The following is an 11,801-nucleotide window of genomic DNA, read 5'->3' as shown; positions in this document are numbered from 1 at the left end:
CTCTTAGGTATCAGTTTCCCAGCATCCATTACTTTCGCACTTATATTTTAGAGATCATAGGCACACAAAAGTTTAAAAAGTGCGTTACCTCTGCAAAACCCAAGCTTCAGATGTACAGATGCTCTCAGACTAAGGTTGATAACGTTAGTGGAAATGTAGATGTTGGGTTCATGTTTTCCCAAAGCACTTTTGTATCTAGAAGGAGCCCCAGCCTTAGTGAAGCTCAGGCTTTGGTTGTTCAGTTTTCTAACTCAAATGCTTAGGATGAATTTGAGGTCCCTGTTCTTACAGTTCCAGGCCATGGACACACCAGCCTACAGACTGCAGAAAATGTTGCCAGGCAAAAGCATTATTTCCTCATTTTAGCACCAGCAAACTGCATCTGTATCATCTTTGTAGAGGATATATGAAAGGTTTGTCTTTGAGCACCTCCTGAAGCTCCTGGCTGGACAGGCCAAGCCAACTGTCCACAGCCCATTTCCTCTTCTGTGTGTTTTTGCTAAGCAGGTCTGCATAGAGACCAAAGCTCTGCTTCCCTGCATGAGCTGTGCTTATCCATTCTGGATTCAACTATTCTGTATGGATGAGGGAAATGTTCCTCAAGGACTGTTTTCACCACTACTTATTACCAACACTTATCCCAGCCATATGGTTCACACACCCACCAACTATTGTCTGCAGAAGTTATTGGCTTTCACGGAGAAGGCAGAAAGTAGTCACTGCTCGATTTTTGGAAAGCCTATAGAACAAACTACTACTTTCAGAGATACTGCCTAACCCCCCTTGCTTTCCTTCTGATCCTCCGGGATTTGAGATGATGGACCGCAGAGACCAGCAACCCCAGCTTTTACAGAAAAACCTGTTTGATCCAGATCTGTGTATAATCCCTACTTTTATTAGGATAAAGACAAAAAGAGACGCAGATTAGCAAACTGGTTGTAGGTACAAGAGAGCCAATACACAGAATGAAAGAACCAACTGCCAAATGCTAATGCTAAAGAATTCAAGCTCAAGGGCTTCCTCCCAGGGAGGGACTGACAACTGCAGAGCAGAGCCAGGCAGCCTGGAAAGCTACTAAAAACCAGAGGACATAACTGCATTTGGGGATATTGCTGCTTATACCTTAAATTAAAATATACATGTTCCTTAAATACACAAGCCCGCTCTGTGCCTCCCACCTGCTGCTCTCCCCAGCCCACTGGTGCAGGGCTGCCAGCATCTCTTTTATGCCAGAGGTGGAATATACTCCCCCCAGACTTCCCCAGCTGACCCTCCACAGGCACGATTGCTCAGAGGGACTGATGGGTGTGCACAGCACTGGGCAGCTGCAGCGGGAGCCCTCGGGCACCTCCTCTGATGGCCCCAGGCACAGCGATGCAGGACTGGGTGCTGATACACACATGAACAGTGTTTCTGAGCAATGCAATGCTACGACTCGGACCATAACTCAGGGCTTTGCGGAAGTTTCAGGGTTTGAGCTAACACACAAGCATCTTCCATGCAGGGGAACCATCAGAGCATGATGAGCCAGGGGCTACCCACACCACAGCCTGGAGACAAGGGCATCATGCCCTAGAAGGCAAAACTCCTCCTTTGGGGAAATAGGGCAGTTTCCACACAGCACTGCTGAGGGTGGGGTTGGGGATAGAGTCTGGCTGGGTTCAAAGGATGGAGCCCCAATGACCCAGAGCAGGACACAAGTAGGTCCCCGCTGCAGGGAAACTCACAGGACTGGTAAATAAACACATATTTCTTTCCCCAGGCTGCAGAGGCAAAAAGAGGTGTCTGTCCAATGTAAATCCATTGCACACAACAGAGTTGTGCTGGTTTACACCAAGGACTCCCCGTGCACAGGGCTACTCCCTGGTCCCTCCCACCACAACCAGCTCTGCTGTGCAGGAGGATGGTGGCTTTCAAAGTTGCTGCTCTCTGAGGGTGGGCGAATGATCCCTCTCCCTCCATAGCACTGCAGGCCAGGGAACAAGACAGGAGCTTCAAACCCAAGGCTGGCTCCCCACTGGAGGCACATGCGCTTCGAGCAGCCAGCATCACCTCCAGCTTCACTTTTTGATTAATGTTCTTCCAAACTTTCCTTGGCTCCCTGCGCTCCCACTTTCTGTCACCCTTCTCATTACAGATGTATCTTTGCATCAAGGAAAGCAAGAGGAAAAATTGTTCTTTCAGGGTGACAGCTGAGCGAGGGCTATATTATTAAAGGTACCAATCATAGGTGCTGAGCTATCATCGCACGATGAATGCACTTGTCAGGAGTCCATGGCGGCCGGGGGAGAGAGGGAGGGAGAGAGGTGGTGGGACGGCGGCACTTGCTTCCTCGCTCCTCTCCTCCCGCCCCCCACTCTCCCTCTCCTTTAATGTTGGCCACCTCTGCTCGCCTGAACTTGGACCTTCAGTGGCGACAATTTCTCTGGCCTCGACAGCACGATTAATTTCTCCTGCCCTCGGCGGGGCCTCCAAGTGCGGTGGAAGTCCAGCTGGCCTGCTGCTGATAAGATGTACCTTTTGATTTGTTTTGTCTTTGATTGCCTTTTCTGTCACCTACAATGGCTGGCCGCCTGGAGACCTCCACATCGCCTGACTGACGGATCTATTTATCTATAGGCTGCTCCCCAGCTTCTCCTCCCCCTCGCTCCCCTCCTCCCCCAAACCACCACCTTGTACCACTGAAGTCCCAGTCTAATAGAAGCCGTGAAGGCTCATCCACCATAAAACACATCTGCCATCCTCCTTCTCTCCAAGATAAAAGCCTGTCAGTGTTACTTTCCAATTCCAGGCAGCTTGATTAATGGTGAAAAGCCACTGCAAGATCGACTTCTGGTTTTTACAAGCGCTGTCAGCCAGCCCAGGGTTATGCGAAACACACACCCATAGAAAACAAAACAAAATGAGAAAAGGTTGGGTGGGGAGGGAGGAGAGGGATGAGAAGGAGGGGGCGAGGGTAACCAAATCATATTAGGCTCAAGACTAAATAAAATAGGAACCTGGAGCCATCAAATCCCTGTCAACCGGGTACAGAAATACGCTCTGCAGCTCATTGTACCAAGGCAAATTATGGCAATAATAAATCATTGTTGAAGGAAGATTGTTGATAATTTTTTTTTTTTTGATGGTGGCATTCAATAGGGGCGCTGGGACACCTGCCACTGGGCTTGGAGCGAGAGCCGGAGCAGGTTATTAGCCTGTCACTCAGCCCTCCTCCCCTCACCCCGCAGGGATCGCAGGCAGCAGGGCTGGAATAAAGAGTCTGGAAAGAGAGATATTAAAATAAAAATAATAAATAGCAGAAATATTCCTACAGAAAAAAAAGGGGAGGGGGTCAAAAGAATTACAGCACTCTTTGCAATGCTCATTTTTGATAAAAAATAGTTTACGGTGGCCCAGCCTAGTAGTGCTTCAACTATTCCACTTCATCTGTCACTGAGAGGTAGCCATCTCGGGGGTGAGATGCGACTGTCTGATGGAGCAGAGTAGCGCTGCGCACTCTGGAAAAGTCTGGAAAAAACATGCAGCCCAGAAAAGAAAGCAGGGAATATTCCTCAACTACCATGGCTGGACTTGAATGGTCAGGAACAAGGCTTAGTCCTGTGACAAGCAACACCAGGATGTGTGGGGCTGTGAGCGCTGTGGTGTTGGATCCCAGCTGACCCACGGCACCTCCCACAGCGCAGGACCCTTACTGCTGTATTGTCCACTTCCAAAAAGAAGGAGGACTGCCCTCAGCTAAATCACTTGCTGCAGCATCTCTGCATCTGCAGCAAGCTTCCTGTCTGAGTTCCTTAATCCCAACATTTCTTGGGTGATGAGGTCTGACTGGATCATGGGAGAAGGTGCAGACTGCCTAACAAAATAAAACCATGTCCCCACTTTCACCACACCAGCGTGGGAAGGGCTCAACTTAGTTTCTTCCAAATGGGAAGATCAGGGTGATTGGCAGATACCATCTTACCTCCAGCAGTGCAAGGAGAAAGCTGGCAAGGTATATATAATTTCCAGTGCGCTCGCACAGATAACTATTCTGTCAGTTGTAGGGGTGGTGTGAAGATTAACACATGGTATTGTGTTAATACCATTTAGAGCATATGAAGTTGCCAACCCAGTTCTCAGAGCCCAGCCCCACGCTATTTGCCCATGACACTGGGCAGCACCTCTGGCCTGGCCATGGCACTGTCATGTGCCTCTGTTTCCTATTAAGAGACCAACCACAAGGACTAATTTGAATATCATCTGAATCCTTTGATTCATACCTGCAATCCAACCAGCCAGTATCTGACAGGATAACAGAAGCCAACACCTTATCTTACACAAAGGCAATACCTCAGCTGGATGAGTTTGGCAGGATGATGCTATTTAAGCGGGCAGGAGGGCTCTCTCATGTGCCCCAACTCCGTTCTCCACTATTGCACTGGCTGCTAGGGGTTGTGCAAGTGGAGATTTGCCCTGCAGAGAAATCAACACCCAACTTCTCTAGCCTCTGGTAATGACTCCACAAAGGACCACCGCGCTCCTGTCATGTGGGTGGGTCGCTGAATGAGCGAGCAGAGAGCCTGCTGCTCAGCTGCTGCCGAGGAGGAGCCCAAGCAGAGGAGGTCCACAAAGGGACAACACGGCAAACCTGTTTGCTGTCCCCTGAGCTGGGCCATCTCACTTCAGAGATACAGCACTGGGGGGATAAGGAAGTGGTAGAAGGGACTGAAGGAAAGGGGCTGATAAGCAGGGAGCAGACATTGCAAGGGACGTTGGCAAGTCAGCAAGGTAAGAAGAAGAGACCAGAAAGGAAAATTCCCCAAAACAGGAGAAGAAAGAATGAGGAAGAAAATCTAGATAATGGGGAAGAAAATTGGAAAGACAGAGGTATGCTAACAAAAGGCAAGAGAAAGCACAAACAGAGAGGAGGAGTGAACCCTCTGTTCAGCAATCCCAGAGAAAGCAAGAGGAGAAGCAAAAGAGAGACGGGGTGTTTGAAAGAAGGCTGTGCATTACAAGGGAACAGAGAAGGGAAAAAGACAGAGGAAGAGCAGAGAGGTGAAATGGAGGAGGCAAAAGAAAGAAAGGACCCCTGAGAGGACACAGCAGGCTCCTTGGCAACGCTCTTCCCAGGAAGCTGATGTCAGTAAAAGAAAAGAAAGAATTGAGTGTTGAATATAGAATAATATCCACCAAAACCCCAGGCAGAGGTTTTATTCAAGTTATGAATTAAATAATGTATTCATTTTGTAGTAGAGGGATCTCCACAGCCGCACACTTTCCAAATCAGTGTGCACGGCGGACCTCAAATCCTACACCCCCTTTTATTGTATTGTTTACTCAGACAACTTTGCTCCCCTCAATTATCTTACTAGCCAAAAGCTGTCACAATTCACTCCCACCAAAGCCTCTTTCTGACACCTCATCCGCACATCTGCGGCATCAGACTTGTGACACCCAGCCAACTGACCACTAGGTAGCGGGGATACAGGGCTCTCGCTACGGGGAGGCAGGCTTGCTTCCCCAGCCAGGGTGCAGAAATGTGGGTATAATGTCCCCATTGTCAGAGTGCTCCTTGATCTTCCCGATGCACATATCAACGATGAGAGTGCCTCAGCGAGAGCCGTCAGCAGGGCCTGCACCCGACCCCGCGCTGCGCAGATGTGAGGGATTGCAAATGAGAGATGACAGAAGAGACATGCAGAGTAGGGCAGAGTGGAGACAGGAGGAAGGAGCCAGAAGGTCGGTGAGCGGCAGCAGGTAGGGCCACCAACATGTGTGTCTGTCATGCAGAGGAAGCCATCGCAGACTCCCTTTGGAGTGGGAGGGAGCACAGGACAATTTTTCCATCTGGGTGAAGTTAATGACTTCCACACTTAACAGACTAGCTGATGAGACTAGCTTATGTGGACATAACCAAAGCCTACAGAGATCACAGGGAGGCACGGGCTCCCGTTCCCACTCCAGTTCTACCTGTAACCAGACACGGGGGCTGCACCCAGGCGGCAGCTCTTCCCTGTGCCCAGGTTGGGAGCTCTGCCTTGGCATCGCTCAGGCAACTCCTACCTGCCCATGCTCAGTGGGCAACACTCGCACCCCTATTTCCAAAGCTTCCTAGACCCAGCACAGCTGGAGCTTCTGCACCACCAAGTGCAGGGCTGAGTCCCTGGATTCGTCTGGATGACCCCCACACCCATCTTCCTCAATGGCAGGATTGGGAACGGGAGGTGTCAGAAACAGGGCAGACCCAATTTAAAAAAAAAAACAATTAGGAAAACACCATAACGTCCTTTTGTACACGTTAATTTTCAAAGTGAAAATGTTACTTCTGTAATCTATTACCTGAAAAGAAGAAAAGCTTTCTCTAAAATGAGTATTTCAATTTGAGTTACTTTAAGTTTAAACAGTAGGTAACTACAATTCCCATTTATTGCTGGCCAATTTTACTGTCAGTCCTTAATATTGCACTCTATTAACCACATTATAATGAATCTATACTGAAATCTCAAATCCTTTCCCCCCTCCAGCTAGTTCTTTAAAAGAGAAGTTTCTTGTGTATTTGCATTATTATGTCTGGGTTTAAATTCTGCTTCAGAGCCACAAGATCTAGCCTTCTTTGCTGCATGCACGCTAGCAATATTGATGCTTTTTATTTTCAGTATCATATTCCCTCCTATTTTAGGGATGAAAGCATTTAATTTCTCTGTCAGTGCAAGAATCTTTGCATGCAAAACAATTTCATTTCTAACATGGGCTGTATTTTGAATGACACAGTAAAAGAAATAACATGTTTTTAATAAATATTACTAGTTTCCATACACTCACAATTGTACCAAACGCCATTTTTCATCGTTAGAAAAGCAGACAAAGTTTAGCTCAAACAACTACTACGGGAGACGTTTCACTTCTAGGAAACTCAGGGTCTTTCTTCCGGAAAGAAGACGCTCTCCACTCTTTAGTTGCCTCCATTTTTTTAAAAAAATTATAAAATTCAGCATCTTTGTCTATGATGATCTCCCACGCAGGGCTTGAATGCCACGCGCATTCAAACCTGGCAGACTGTTCCCTGCTAAACTAGAACATGGGAGCAAGTTTACCATTGGCTTTGAATTTGGCATAAAGTGAGTCAGCCAAGTCTGTCACACTTCACACCATATTCACACAGCAATTCACATATTCATGCAGCGAGAAAGGAAAAAGGATCTGCCAAGTCTGTACTTGCTACTATTGCACCTCTCTTCCTCCCAGTGCGCGCAACTTGTTGTGCCAGCCTGATGTAGTGCAGCGGCTTTGCAGCGTCACTGCAACCACAGACTCACTGTCTTGAGAGGCAGACAGAGATGGATGGCAAGAACTGCCTGATCAATGGACCTTTTGTCCAACCCTTTATCACAAACAATAGGAGCTGTAACAATCCAAAATATATTTCGGTAAATACTGGGAACTAGCAAGCCAAACGCTGCCACAGAGGCCAAAGACAACCCTCCGGCACCAGAGAAACATCTCTTCTGAGTCCCAAATGGTGACTGTCAGGACCCCCAGCCCTGCTTCAGCATGTCCCTTCTTTTATTATCCTGAATGCTCTCTGGGTCTGAGAACTGCATGTAGTTTTCCAGACCATTGACTGCAGAAGTGATGCGCTGAAGCTCAGTATTAATGTAAAGAACTATAGCAGCAGCTTTATTGAATGGCTCCAGCCCCTCTGGACATCTATATTGTACAACTGGGATACAGGTGATAGGCACCTAAGATTAGAGAGACTGATAACTATATATTCCTAAAGAGTCCTGTCCTTCCGGATAGATTTTTTTCAGAGGATGAATTTCCTTTGTCCAATCCAGAAGGCAGGATCTTGCCAGGAGTATCCACACATATCATCACATGTCTTCAGAAACACCAGCCACCCTCCCTCACCCAGAACCAGAGCAGGGTAACCCCATCCCACCCAGGCTGGCACAGGAAGTAAACACTCATCAAATGGCAATTAAAGATCATGGAATATATATGTAGGAGAAAGTGAGAAAATTAAAATCATACATCCAGGAATTGTTAAGCATTTTAGACAGAAATAAAGCGAAATAGCTTTACATAAAGTCAAGCGCTCTTGCTGCTGTTGTAAGACGAAAACAAATTGTGTGAAGCTCATCTCATGCCCTTTAGAAGGTCACATTGGACAAGCTCACAAAGTTCTTGTGCCCCTGATATGGAGCCAAGGCCATCAGGCTCTTGTGCCTTCCAACAGACATCTGTGTGAGCACAAGACTCATACACAGTGAAGAACGACCATCTCTAACCTCCGCTGCCCACCCCTCTGGGCACTCATCCTGCTCTTGAAACCCCTTGGGTCTTCCTACCACTTACAGAGGTATTTGGCAAGAATCACACCACACTCCTGCCAGAGGATTTACAAGAGAAAGGCAGAGCCACCCTGTCAGATCTGCACTATATTGCTGCAGTAATAGCTCTGCTGGGTAATGGAGCAAAGCAGTGTCTTTCTGGATGACAGAAGTACCTGCTGGGAGGGCTCCGGGCTGGGCGATGCCCACTTGAAGCACCTGCAGGTGCAGGAAAGCACCAGCCTCATGTGTGAATCCTGGTGGGCAGGGAGAAGAGATGACTTTTTGAGGTCTTTAACATTTAACATGCTTGTGCTTGGCTCTAACAGACTTACAGGCTGTACAATATTCACATACTTTCTGAAAACAACCTGGTAGGCTGCACGTGCTAGCTTAGCTTCCTGTACCTTATGCTTCAGGGCTGTGCTTAGCACAGGCGGTTTTGATCTTGTTGGGTCTCCTCAATGCATTTGTGAGACAGATTACACAGGAAACCCGCAGGCCAGCAGGATGCTATCCACCATCTGAGGTAGCAGGTAACTTAAGTGTTATTAGTAACAGAAACACTCAATGGAAGGAGCTGCAAAATCCATAGAAGTGATTCATTATACACTGCACAGCTCTTCTGTGAATGCCTTTCCCCATACAAATGCTTCAGAGCATTTAACAAATCCTGATATGAGAAAGATGAAATCTAACAGGTAGCCAGAGGGAGATTAACCGATACCCAGCCATAAGGTTGCACAGCGACTCTGCAGCAGGCACAGAACGTGTCCTTGCTCACACTTTTCCCCTCATAACAGCATCTTTCTGTTACTGTAGAAACACCAGGGAACATCAGATGCAGATGGAAATCCCCCAGGCACAAACAGATATCCAGCCAGGTACTTTAAGTCCATCAGTACCTGTCACCCAGAGTCTCGCTGCCCCCCCACCCCAAGCAGGGACCAGAGCACAGCTGAGCTCCTCAGGACCAGAGAGATACACCCATCAGTGTGCTGCATGCAGATGAGAGGGTTTCCCTTCTTATCTCCCCTCCCTCAGTCTCCCATTCAAATGCTAGAAGATGCTAGCTACACCTCAACTCATATCAGGGGTGTCCTGGCAAACTACAATTACAGGAACAAATTCAGTTTTGTCCTATTTAATCCCTCCTTCCTCCCCTGCTTCCCCATCCTCATGGATACAGAGTCCTCTTCAATGTGTTTACCTTTGCTACAGCACATTATCAGGGGGAAATGTGAGGTGTGGATAGTCTAAGGGTCACTTCCACAGAGGGACTGAAGCTCTGACATGAGCAATACCTGTTTAGTGCAAGAACCTCCCAGTACAGACCCACCCATAGAACACAAGAAAGTAGGATGGAGGCTTTTACTCAGATCTTTCAAGTTGTGAGCTGGAGCCCAGGCTAAATTATGATCCTTTCTCCGGATTTGTGGAGGGTGCTTCTCCTTCATTATACTCATTCAAAGCTCCCTGGGTTGTAGCAACGTAGCAGCCTTCAGGCAATTTCATTATTTCTCCAATAACACCTTCTAGAACCCTGATAGCATCAATCTGTCACCTCTGCTTAGGGAGATGATCCAGATTTGAGTTGATTCTATAGCAATTATTTTTAACCACCAAAAACTGAGAAATGGTTTTGTCTTCTCTTATAGTAAATGTAAAGTGTTAAACTTGATGAATTGCAGGCACTCAAAACTCTGACCATCACCTAATGGACTATGCATAAAGGAAACACTCGCTGGAGAAGTAGAGATATTCTACAAAGATGAAATAACATCAAGGCTGTGATCTCTCAGCAATTCTGCAAGAACAAAGGAAAACATGACCACTCTGGCACATGGACCACTCAATTCTCTGACCCTCTTTTTCCTACAGAAAGCTGACATGTTGATTTTGGGATTAAGGACAGAACGAAGTATACTACTTCATGAATAAGCGGCTCATAGTTATGTTTTAAAGACACCTACTTTATATCCATGCATGTGTGCAGTTTGGATCTGCATTTCCATTTCTACAGAGTTAATATTTCTTTCTGGCGCTTCAAGAACAGGCAGCATCAATGGAAGAGGTAAGTACAGAGGTGGCATGGTACAGACCCTGTATTTGAGTCAGGACTCTTGCAATGACCAGCCATATGACCAGGGACAAGTCCTGTCCTTCTCTACAGCATTTCCTTTTTTTTTTTTAATAAAAAGTTGTTTGTTTTGGTTTTTTATTAATTCAGACTATACAATCTTTGGAGCCAGAAGTGTCTCTCATGTTGTAATTACAGCCAGTACCCACCAAAAAGGGGGCTCTTATGCAAAACAAGCAACTCCTGCAATAGAAGTTACAGCTGAGAATCCACTCCAGAAAAAATGGAAACCCTACTAGTTTATTTGCTCTACAGCTAGGGCTCTTCTATTTTCACACCTGAGATACCCGATCACCATTCCAGTTTAAAGGATCATGCAAGCTTCCAGCTATCCACTACAAAAAGGTAGATACAAGTGTTTAAAGCTAAAAAAAAGTGACAGCAATGTTGGCTTGCTTCCACTAGCCTGCACTGCTCAAGAAATGGGAGGCACTGAGATAACAGGCAGCTCTTTTCCACCTTTCTAAAGTTAAACCCCACCCCCCCAATCTCTCCTTTCAAGAGTTACCTAAAGCAAGAGAGGCCAGGTTAAGAAAAAAAAATGCTGCTCTTATAACTTGAAGATCACCTGTTCAAGCCCCATCCTCAAACATCTGAGATAAATTAATTCCTTTCCTAAGTGCTTTTAACAAACACACTTCCCTGTTTTACAAGTTTCTACATCTGCAGAATACAAAGAAAGCTTTGCATATTGGAAAGGGAACACCAAGTCAGGCTGTGATACCAAGGCTAAACAAAACATCAGTTTCTATGGTACACACATATTCCGGGCTTTCTTTTACTGGGGAGATCTTGTAGGCGGGTACCCCTTTGCAATTTTAGTCACCATCCCCATCAGCACAACACACTCACGGTTTGTTGTCAGCAGTCATCAAAATCCTAGAGCCCAAGAACATTCTTATACGCGCTCATCTTAACTATAGGCATATCATACCACCACATTCCAGCTTCACAAGGACCCACCCTCTCCCTACCTTGGCTCCTACATTACTTCTTCCCACACTTCCCTCACAGCCCTATGTCACCACACACCCACCTGTTACTCTCTGCAGCTGAGCTCAGCGATCCCAAATCAGTGTATAAATGACGACATTTGTGGTCATGGTGAGGTCTTGCTCTAGATGCATTAGGCATAGTTCTGCAGCCCTTGGGAATCCAGCAGCAGCAACAATTCCTTGTTCTTGCATTGCCAAAAGATAAAGCTATTTAAACAAAAATAAAATTCACACTTACATAGTGAAGTTAATAATGCAAAGTGTTCTGCTCGCTGTTTCCTGCTCCCATGTGCCTGGAACTGCCTTTTTCTTTTATAAAGCTTCACACTACAGGTATACAGAAGAGAC

The sequence above is a fragment of the Phalacrocorax aristotelis genome, chromosome 6 (genome assembly GCF_949628215.1).
Source record: "Phalacrocorax aristotelis chromosome 6, bGulAri2.1, whole genome shotgun sequence".
NCBI classification, from domain to species: domain Eukaryota; kingdom Metazoa; phylum Chordata; class Aves; order Suliformes; family Phalacrocoracidae; genus Phalacrocorax; species Phalacrocorax aristotelis.
Note: the sequence above shows the minus strand (reverse complement) of the source record.